General features: G+C 37.6%; 1 protein-coding gene and 1 pseudogene across 2 annotated transcripts in view; one reads left to right on the plus strand and one right to left on the minus strand.

Moving 5' to 3' along the window:
* LOC145491170 (fibroblast growth factor receptor 4-like) overlaps window positions 1-3787 on the minus strand; it is a 53186-nt pseudogene extending 49399 nt beyond the window's left edge. Inside the window, exons 1-2 of the transcript XR_014049780.1 lie at window positions 1132-3787; window positions 345-519 (exon numbers count right to left, since the gene is read on the minus strand). The product of XR_014049780.1 is annotated as a fibroblast growth factor receptor 4-like (transcript). The remainder of the gene's footprint in view (window positions 1-344; window positions 520-1131) is intronic.
* The window catches only part of LOC145490432 (uncharacterized), a 125777-nt gene extending 119791 nt beyond the window's left edge, over window positions 1-5986 (plus strand). The window contains exon 3 of the mRNA XM_081469553.1: window positions 4889-5986. The gene's annotated coding sequence lies outside the window, so the exon portion shown is untranslated. The remainder of the gene's footprint in view (window positions 1-4888) is intronic.
* The last annotated feature ends 5814 nt before the right edge of the window (window positions 5987-11800 follow it).

The following is an 11800-nucleotide window of genomic DNA, read 5'->3' on the forward strand; positions in this document are numbered from 1 at the left end:
CTTTGTCCTCTGGAATAGGAAGGGAATGGGGATAGGGGAATTTTAAGCCCATCCTTAGTTACACTTAGAGCACTATGGTATTGAAAATGATTATGAAGCCTGGACGATGTATAGCATGATCAAATTATGGTGATGACACATAGCGTGGAAACTACGTAATATTTCCGAACAGCAGTACTACAGTCGAGCCTCCCGTAAGCGACTACCAAAAATGTCAAGCTTCGCTTACGGGAGGTGGTCGCTTTCCAGAGCTTAGACCATATTGGGTCAAAAGTTAGAGAAGAAAAGAGGAGCAAAAGTTACAGCAGGAATTTTGTCTTTTTCCATTTGAAAACCAGCCATACCTGTAAAATTTAGTGATCTGTGAAATGTCATGTCGGGAGGAAGATGCACTTGTCTTTGTCAAAATGCACGATCCACAGTCAATAATTTAAGACGATTATTCCCAAGTTTCAACTTCCTGTATTTAGTTATTTTAATAATTCAAACAGCTGCTGAGCATACACATTAGGAACGTTTCTAAGACAGGAAAGAAAATAACACAGATTACCTCCTTTGCAGCGCTCATCATAACAAAATCTTTGCTGATTTAAAAAAAAATGGAGAAAAAATGCTTTGCGCGAGGATTTTCGGCAACTGGGAGACATGCCGTCTTTTTATGAATGTTGACAATTTAACGAGAACAATTTAATTAAATATTATAATTAGAAAGTTTATCTGGAAATACGGCTCTCATTTTGAATCTTTTATTTTTCATTAAATTTTATGTTGAAACGCTAAAACGTTTTACTTGACACTCTAGGACCTTTAGGCTCACGTTTAAAATTAAGGTGTACTTAAATGCCTCCCTCCCAACTGTTTCTTGCATCGGTACACAACGGGACATTACGCCAGACTGGGGCAAACTAAATTTGTACTTTAAAATAATAAGTGTCATGCTTTACACGATGAAAGGACTGCCTAAAATTAAGGGTGCTTGCTTTGCAATAATCATCTATTCAAAAAATTTCATACATGATCATAATAAGTTTATTGAACAACCGTAAGCAATAACGTTTCTCAACATGAAGCGAAGATTGTCGGTCACCATCCAAACTTAAGATTAAAGAGAAGAAAATAGAACTTGCTTACCTTTTTTAATCGCGTCAAATAATCTTAAAGCTCTCAGTCAAAGACGTGCATGAATCGGCATGAGTGTTAGTTAACAGTATTCCTTTCCACCTGTCAGAAAATGAAACCACTGACATCTGTCTTAGCCTGATATTTAACTGCGTTCTTGTCTTTGCCTTTGTCTTTGTTCCTTAATTGCTGATTTTATAGCAAAATTCCTATTTCGGTAGTGATTTCAACACGTTTGGGTCTTCTGACGATAAAAACTTTCAACTTTCAACTAATGCTAAATAGGGTTATTTTGACGGAAAAGAGGCACTGTGCTCTATCACATTGCTCAATAAACCACCTGTCTGATGGTACCATAGCGACGGTGTATTTCATTATCACACCACATTGGATAAAAGCTGTGTTAGGGTTCAATATCAGTTAAAAGGTGTCAGTAATACTATAACTCGTAATTAAACCTCAGAGATGGCATTTCAATTTTTTCTATGGTTTTCAATTTTTAAAAGAAAATACAAAAACAAATTACTGATAGATAAATATAAAAGACAAATAATCCTCTACGGCTGATATTATAAGTTACCTGTATGATGTGCTTGATCCTCGGGACTTGCCTTCATTTACACATCTTAAGCCATTCTGTTGTCACCACTGATACCAAGTTCACTTACCTTACATATCTTTATTACTATTATTTTCATTTATTTGTTTATCTATTCACGTTGTGAGCAATGCAGGATTGAAGGGTTAAAGCCCAGACACTGCTTGCGTAACGGTAGGATGAAAGTAAGACTTAATATTCCAAACGTTTCCCGGAAAGACATTAAACTGCCAACTGGGAATTGAAGGTACCAATATCTGCATGCAACCTGATATGAAGTAATATGTCTGTTCTAGGTACCTGCAGAGGTTTCTGAAGGCAGACTTCAAGCCTAAATACCTGCAGAACTGACATTTAGAAATTACCGGGAGACCACTGGGGTAATCAACTGTTTCTTTGTCCATAACTTTCTCTCTTTCTTAATTTAAAATGCCCTTTATAATGAAAAACATGTACATTACATTAATTACTAAAAGAGAAGAAAAAGAAAATTAACGATAAGCACGTTACATGACGTCTCGACGACGTCATGTCATGATTGTGGAATTGAAAAGAAATTAAAATAAGTGACCTATAATGCTATATATTAAGAAATTGAATTCTGACAAAATTCATTCATTCAAAGAGGGTAAAAGCAAGTGGTTAACTGAAACTAAAAGTTTCGCGCGAATAGAGTCTTATGAGTGTCCAGTTCCGGCCATTTCTTTCTAATTATGAGCATCGCAAAAACTAAACACTCCAGCTTGCCCCGGCATTCCTTATATTGAAAATCTCACGAAGGTTTACCAGCGGTTTTACATTATGTCCGCCCGTGAATTTTTTTTTTTCCTTTTGATCCTGTACACGTTGATGGAGGTAGCGCCACGTGTAGCCGATATATTTTGTATCTCACAGTTCACACTTAAATTCCTTATTTTTTTCCTAATCTTTTTGCTTCTAATTTTAGGGCTGCAAATCATGATTGTTTTGTTTTCTTCTAAGGTCGTGAAGTTGTCTGTGGACTATGTCGGCAGATTTCTGATCCTTGTAAGGCATATATACTGATCTGTGAAGGATTGCCCTATGGCATATGACTTAAGTCTGGAGGTTACTGGAGACCGTTGATGTTCGAGGCGATGAGTTTCTCGGGATATTTTAGTTTCAAAAACATCCCTTAGAATTTGGTCTACAAACAAACGCGTCGCACGATCTAACATAGTTCTTAAACACGGTGACCGTTCGCACTTGCCATCAAAAGGCCTTTTGTAGTAGATGGGGGTTGAGGAACCGATTGTTCGTATTTTTTTCTGTAAACACAGTTTTCAAGATACTGATCTGTTTTGATTAAGAAAGATTGAAAGATTGTAGGGAAAAAGAGAAACACTAAAAAGCAAAGAAATATCTTCATGATGCGTAAGCCAGATTTGACCAGATAACTTGGACTGTCAACTACAAGGCTAGTCAGAAATGTGTAACTTAGTGGTATTGTTGTGATAGCAAAGCGGTCAACTGCAGCCACTTTCTACCGTTATGTCTGACGTCATGTGACCAAAGAGTAACCCGAAGAACCGTTAACGCTGACGATGTAATTGACTGCTGTTAACTCTGACGTCACACAAAGGCAAGTCCGGCAGAACTAGCCTTTATAAAAGTAGTTAACTGTGTTGATGTGACCGCGTAGTCGACTGTAGCCATGTTCCGCTGTAAATTCTAAAGTCATGTTACAAAAGGCTGCGACCGCAGCCAGTAATCATTATCATACACTGCATATATACGAACACTCAAAAAAGGACACACTTTCTTCCATGGTACATGCTATATGGTATTTGCCGGCTGGAAGGTCCGTATAGTGAAAAACTGTCAGTGACTGAGGTCTTGAAAATGCTGTACGAGACTGCAGGCCGAGGGCAGCATTTTCAAGCCCGAGGTCACAGTTTTTCATTATACGGACCGACCCTAAGCTGGCAAATAACCTATGTTATTTTTTCCTGCGTTAAATTGGGTCAGACAAGCGGGTTTGTTTACGCAACTTTGTCAATGAATTGGCTTACGTGCCGTGAACAAACCATCGCAAAAAATCTAACGAGTGAACGAGCAAGAGATACTAGACAAAGAAAGATGTTTTTTTAAGACCATGGTACATGCTATATGGTATTTGCCGGCTGGAAGGTCCGTATAGTGAAAAACTGTCAGTGACTGAGGTCTTGAAAATGCTGTACGAGGCTGCAGGCCGAGGGCAGCATTTTCAAGCCCGAGGTCACAGTTTTTCACTATACGGACTGACCCTAAGCTGGCAAATAACCTATGTTATTTTTTCCTGCGTTAAATTGGGTCAGACAAGCGGGTTTGTTTACGCAACTTTGTCAATGAATTGGCTTACGTGCCGTGAACAAACCATCGCAAAAAATCTAACGAGTGAACGAGCAAGAGATACTAGATAAAGAAAGATGTTTTTTTAAGACCAAATTTTTTTCGAACAACTTTATGTTAGTTGCGTCTAGTTCCCAGTTACGTTCTCCAAAATTGTTTTCCCGGTGTGGAATTTCGAGAAAAGTTTGAAGTTGTACCACAAAAACAATTTCTTAGAGCCGTTGCTAATCACTCGAAATCGGACTGTTTTACTGTAAATTGAGTAGCAGAAAGCGAGGAAATTCGTTCAGTGTATTCCAAAGAAATTCTCTTAAATACATAGCAACGGTCAAAGCGGTAAACTGGACTGCAATTGACTCTTTTTGATTAAAATCGTGCGGCGAGAGAAACATAGGATTGCGCGCCATTACAGCGCCGAGCTACAAATCACCAAACAAACCCTCACAACGTCAAAATACTCAATTGAATTTACTTGCATTGACTTTCCTTGCTATTTAAAGGTATATATAGAGCTAAACTTCCGTTTATTAATCATCGATGGATGTGTAAAAAGAGCGAAAGGTTGACGATTACCGCCGGCCAGTTCACTCAGGAAAATTGACCAACACAACAATTTCACCCGCGCTGTTTCCCGCCGTTACCGTGACCGTGGTCAGAGATAGGAAAATCCGGACCACGCTGAGAACCAATCAAATTGAAGAATTCGTTACCGTGCCCTCTTGGGAAAAAATAATAAAAAAAAAGAATTATGCGCGGTAATCATCTATTCATGCGACCTGCGCAATATATATAGTTGTTGTCTAATCACTCTGCAGTGGAAAGGAAACAAAATAATTTCTAACTTAGTATATAAGTAAGAAAACATCAGTCATATAGGAGGGGGCATCTCGTTTATTGATCAGACATAAATTGCCCTAGGATAGTTGTTAACACCATAAACGTAGTAAACAAAAACACGGAAATTTACTAAAACAAAATTTCCAAAATGAACTGATTAAAAGTGGAGATGCCGTCGAAGTGATAACTCCTAACGGAAAAACTCCTTAAATATTAACTTCGTAGCATAATTACGTAACCTGCATACCAACGAATTTACATACCAGCGCAAAACTATCTTACAATAACAACGTGAAAAATTATATTAACTATTTTGGGGGGGAAATGCTAATGTCCGACGCGAGGTGCTCCTCAGGCAGACTGGATGGCTGGATAACAGGTTGTTTAAGCTATGCAAAATGATCTACTGAAGGGAGTGGGGTTGGGTAATTGTGACGAAAAAAAAATCAACCAAGCTGCTTTTAGACAAAAAAAAAAGACACACTAACATAACGAGAAAAGAAAATCATAAAGGGTTGAGAAAGAAATATTTTGAGTGTTCAGTGTCCACAAAAACAAACATCAAGCCAAGGCATGAGGTTATTTATGTTTATAAATTGACCTATTGTATTCAAGGCACATATTTGTCGGTCCGATGGTGGTCTGTCATGTAACATGACAGCCAATCATGTTAAAGAGTGTTATCTATCCGCCAGTATAAAAGACTGGTCGCTTTCTAAGTGGCCAAGAAATGCCAATTCAAGAGTTGATTATTTGTTGTACACCATATCATCCTCAGCAAACTAGTGCGACACCACAGAGAGCTCCCGAACTCATTTCCGTACAATGCATCGGCATAAATAAATTTAATTCATGCTTAACTCGAATCACTCACCCTTCCCTCGTAAGCCCCTGAAAGTTTAAAGGGTTGTGGTGAAGAAGAATGTGGTGTAGCCGTAGGCTTTTGTACAGTATGCTAGCTTTTTTTCGAGCATTTTAGTGAGACAAAAGCATTAAGTATTATTCGAGTATTTTAGTGGCATTTTCCCGGAAAATTAATTTTCTCCACAGAAAATAGAAATATATATATTCTTTTTTTTTTTTTTTTTTTCACGAGAAAATAAAGACTTAAATCGAAATGGAAAAAAATATATATCAAATGCCACCCTAACAGAGCCGAATGGAGACTGAGGAGAAGTAAGTGATAGTCGATTCAAATTAAAGGCGGCCAGGTTTTTTCAGTTACCTTGGTGAAAAACCCTTATGTATAATCATTAACCGAGCATTTTGGTGACTATTTTTTTTTTGGTGGGGGCGGGGGGGTGGGGGGGATGGAGGGTTAAGGTGGATTATTTTAGTGGGGAAAGAAAAGAATGACAATAAAGTTGACAGTTACTTGTGATAATACATTGTTCGTGGCTAGTCTTACGCAGCTCGTTTCGTCCCGGCCAAGGGACTCATCAGAGACCTTTCTGCTTGGCAAACTCGTTGGGCATCGCGCCCAAAGTCCCGTTCGCTAACAAAATGATGACAGCAATCTCGCCTTATATCGCATAAGGATTCCCGACCGCACAAATTCACGAGTGAAAATTGACAAGAATAATGAAAAGAAGAATAATGTACAAAAGCCTATGTAGCTATTTACGAGCAAGTTCTAGCTGCGTGTTGCGTAGCTGTTTGCCAGCAAGATCTATGTGTGTGTGTGTGTGTGTGTGTGTGTGTGTGTGTGTGTGTGGCGTAGCCTTTTTACCAGAACAAACGTAACCGTGAGTATTTCTTATTCGTTTTAATTTGATTACAACATGTAAACACATTGCATCAGAGCAGGGATCGATACTCAAGTCAATATAGCTGACTTCGATCGCGGGCGTGATCGCACGATTGGGTGACCATCAGATAACCTTGAAGCATTCTTGAGAAAACCTGAGCAAACCAAGTATAATAATCAAGAATTGCGTTGATTATTTCTTGGAGAATTGTTTCACAGGAACTTCGAATTAATTTTGGGCACCTTAATCTGTACTTAATTTAGGCAAAACAAAGCTGAAATGGGGAAAAGTTTACAACAGTACGTATAGACTTGTAGTTGGCGTGCATAGCAATTATTTAGCTCTCAGGGAGTATCGAGGATGCTTTAAGGAAAAATTCTGGTGTTGTATACTGCTTTTGTTATACTTCGCATCGATTTGTTTACCACTAATAAAACGTGTGATTCGTTATTGCGAAATAACGAAAATCAGTCGTCTCTGGGTTACACAGCCATTTTTGTATCGTTTCAAATTCGACTTGCCAGCGATATTGACTGCGTTGAGACAAACCCAGGCCAGGTTGTGACTGACTTTGATGTCAGTTAAACTATTTCTGCTCCTTACTCACAGGGAAGGACTATGTAGCAAACTCTGTAATTTACATTGTTTACCAACACCATAGGCTGATTTCCGGTGAGCTGCTGATATGGCTCAGATCTTTCACCAAGGGTATTCTTTATACAGTTTGCTCCCAAAGTACACTCGGCAAACGTTTTTCGCTTCTGCGTGAATTACCACAGAACGCGTCCGCATTTGAACACTTATTTTAGCTTCCACTGCAGTGAAAGTTTGGGAACGAATGTCAAAGCTCATTTTATATAAAAGAATTATTAATAAATTGTAATGATTATAATCCATACCCTCTTTTATTCTGCTTGTGGGACACTGAAATGGTTATAACTTATTGGTCTAGCTTTATTCACATTTTCAGCATAACAGACTTACTAGTGTAAACAAGTATAATTTGGCTAGATATGGTTTCAGAAGACAGTACATAATGACCATCACAGTCAACAACAGCTTATACTGAATATTGTACACTTAAATTGTCAACGTTGTCATCTGAACAAGCTTGCAATAAACGGTCTTTACTTGTTCTTTAAAGCCTCGCCGTCTTTAAACAAATAGGTTTTAGTAGTTGTTTATATATATATATATATATATATATATATATATATATATATATAAAACCCAACAACAAACTACTATACGTCCATCGACAGAGCAACCACCCCCCGCAACTACTAAAGAACATCCCAGAAAACATAAACAAAAGGCTAACAAGCATCTCATCAAGCCAAAAGGTTTTCGAAGAAGCCATACCCCCGTACCAAAAAGCTCTAAATGAAAGCGGATACACCTACAAATTGACATACAACCATCAGCCCATACAAACACCGAGGAGAAACCGCAAGAGAAACATCACCTGGTACAATCCCCCATGGAACTCCAACGTCAAAACCAACCTAGGAAAGAAGTTCCTCCACATAGTCGACAAATGCTTCCCAAAGAATCACCCACTTAACAAGATCTTCAACAGACACACGCTCAAGCTTAGCTACTCCTGCATGCCCAACATGAAATCCATTATCTCGTCACACAACAAAACACTCCTCTCCGATTACAACACAGCCCCAACACAACAACCCAACAAACAGTGCAACTGCCGAACAAAAGACGAATGCCCCCTTCAAGGTAAATGCCTTGAAACGAACGTGGTATACCAAGCAACCGTAACAACCGACACAGAAACAGAATCATACGTAGGACTCGCAACAAACTTCAAAGAACGTTTCAGAAATCATACAACATCCTTCCGACACGTCAACAAAAGAAACAGCACCGAACTGTCAAAACATGTATGGAAACTGAAAGACGCCAAGAAACCATTCAATATAGCATGGAAAGTCCTCAGAAAATCCAAGCCTTACAACAACGTAACTAAAAAATGCAGTTTATGTCTTTACGAAAAATTTCTAATAATCTGCAGGAAAGACCTATGTAGCCTCAACAAACGTAATGAATTAGCAACTTCGTGCCCTCACAGAAACAGATATGTACTCAAAAACCTTAAGATAACGTAACGCAATAACCAGCACCATAGCAACTATTTGAATTTGTATTTAACCGCCAGCATTTAAATTAACAGGTCATTCGTTGATGTTGCCTGATGAGTGTGGTCACTTGTTGACCATACGAAACAGGTCTGTAGCAATAAAACGATGAATCACTCCTGAAGTCCTGAACTACATTTAATGATATATATATATATATATATATATATATATATATATATATATATATATATATATATATATATAGGCAGAATAATATGGTTTTCCAAACGGTGACTTCCAGTAGAAGGATCAAAAGATACCGTGCTTCAATGTGAATTTTAGTTCAGTGTAAGATGAGGCGTCATGAAGCAAACTTCTAACTGTTCCGGCTTTTAATGTGACGTTTCGGCCTTCGGCCTTCTTCAGATTGGAACAATATTTACAAGTTAAAAAATAAAACGTTAAAAATCCTAGCAAGTTTACAGATTTGCATGTATATATATAAGATCAGAAAAATGTAAATATAATTACATAATGCTATAACACCTGAAAAAATAGATTACATAACAAGCTAATGTCAACTTACAAGAACGCGCCAGGTGATAAGATTACAACAATGTATCTGCGAGCGCCTTAATTACTAAGTGTATAATAGTCAGTCTAATTCTGTATTGTAACAAGCTAATGGCAACTTACAAGAACGCGCAAGTGATGAGATTACAACAATGTATCTGCGAGCGCCTTAATTACTAAGTGTATAAGTGTATAATAGTCAGTCTAATTATGTATTGTAACGGACGCGACTTTTGGATCTAAATTCCCGTCTTTTATTAAGACCATGAGGGCTGAGTGTAAATAGCTGGGAGGTCCAATAGGCCTCTCTGGTCAATAACAACTTATCAATATACGCAGCAACCCCCTGGCTAGTAATTTGTCCGATGACGATAAAATTAATTTCGGAAATTTCGTGCCTAGTACAATTAAAATGGACTGCAAGCTCACACGTCTTTTTGTTGGTGAGCATGGATGATTTGTGATTGCGAAAACGTACTTTAAATTCTGTTGTGGTGGAACCTACATACTGCAATTTGCATTTATTGCACGAGGTCAAGTAAACAACGTTTTTGGAAGAGCAAGACAATTTTTGCTTTATCTTGTAGACTCGGCCTGTGGAAAAGCTTTTAAATTTGGAATCTTGAATTAAGAAATTTTTGCAAAGATCACAACGAGTACAACATTTGAAGCACCCTCCCATTTCGTTCTCTGCCTGGTTTGCCCCGTTGTCGCCGTTAAAAGCTTTTCCACAGGCCGAGTCTACAAGATAAAGCAAAAATTGTCTTGCTCTTCCAAAAACGTTGTTTACTTGGCCTCGTGCAATAAATGCAAATTGCAGTATGTAGGTTCCACCACAACAGAATTTAAAGTACGTTTTCGCAATCACAAATCATCCATGCTCACCAACAAAAAGACGTGTGAGCTTGCAGTCCATTTTAATTGTACTAGGCACGAAATTTCCGAAATTAATTTTATCGTCATCGAACAAATTACTAGCCAGGGGGCTGCTGCGTATATTGATAAGTTGTTATTGACCAGAGAGGCCTATTGGACCTCCCAGCTATTTACACTCAGCCCTCATGGTCTTAATAAAAGACGGGAATTTAGATCCAAAAGTCGCGTCCGTTACAATACATAATTAGACTGACTATTATACACTTATACACTTAGTAATTAAGGCGCTCGCAGATACATTGTTGTAATCTCATCACTTGCGCGTTCTTGTAAGTTGCCATTAGCTTGTTACAATACAGAATTAGACTGACTATTATACACTTAGTAATTAAGGCGCTCGCAGATACATTGTTGTAATCTTATCACCTGGCGCGTTCTTGTAAGTTGACATTAGCTTGTTATGTAATCTATTTTTTCAGGTGTTATAGCATTATGTAATTATATTTACATTTTTCTGATCTTATATATATACATGCAAATCTGTAAACTTGCTAGGATTTTTAACGTTTTATTTTTTAACTTGTAAATATTGTTCCAATCTGAAGAAGGCCGAAGGCCGAAACGTCACATTAAAAGCCGGAACAGTTAGAAGTTTGCTTCATGACGCCTCATCTTACACTTAACTATATATATATATATATATAAAAAGTTAAGATGCTTCGAGCCAACAGGGATGCCACGCGCCCGAAGGATCCAAAAGGATTCGTAGTCCAAACCTCGAGTAATGAAATTTGTAGGCAATTGTGGAAAACGAGGACGGACAACTTCGAGCGAAAAAATATATATATACAGTAAAAAATCTAAGAAATCTAAAAAAAAGTTTAAAAATTTAATAAAAATAAACGTTTCGGTCAAAGACCTTCATCACCGCAACTGATGAAGGTCTTTGACCGAAACGTTTATTTTTATTAAATTTTTAAACTTTTTTTTAGATTTCTTAGATTTTTTACTGTATATATATATTTTTTCGCTCGAAGTTGTCCGTCCTCGTTTTCCACAATTGCCTATATATATATATATATATGCATTGTTCATGTTTCAAATTAAATGACGAAGGATCACTGCAAAACTTATCACCCTTGATAAGGAAATATGCATGTATTGCATGTCTATCATGTACGCACTGCGTACCTATTTTTGTTATATATTGCACTGAATCACTCCACCTAAGTCCTCTCGAACGAGACTTTGCACAAAAACAGCCATATGCACTTTAATTTCACAACTCTAAAAGGCCTTAAAATAACCCCAAACGATGGAGAAAAATAGAGAGAGGAGAGCAAGAAAAGGGAGATAAGAGAGTGGAGGAAAAAAAAAGACTTTTTTATATCGTCTAGAATTATATAAAACACTTAATTTCTTTGATTCTGCTTTCATAAATCCAGACATATACATTGTATATATATCAGACAAGCAATTGGGCAATCGGGTTATTGGATTATTTTAGTTTGGCCCTCTAAACGTAGTTAGTTCTGTAACAAAAATGAGTGGCAGTTATCACTACAGCTATTACAGTCACAAGCTCTTTTCCATAAATTATTGGT

This window comes from Orbicella franksi, chromosome 6, assembly GCF_964199315.1.
Source record: "Orbicella franksi chromosome 6, jaOrbFran1.1, whole genome shotgun sequence".
Lineage (NCBI taxonomy): Eukaryota > Metazoa > Cnidaria > Anthozoa > Scleractinia > Merulinidae > Orbicella > Orbicella franksi.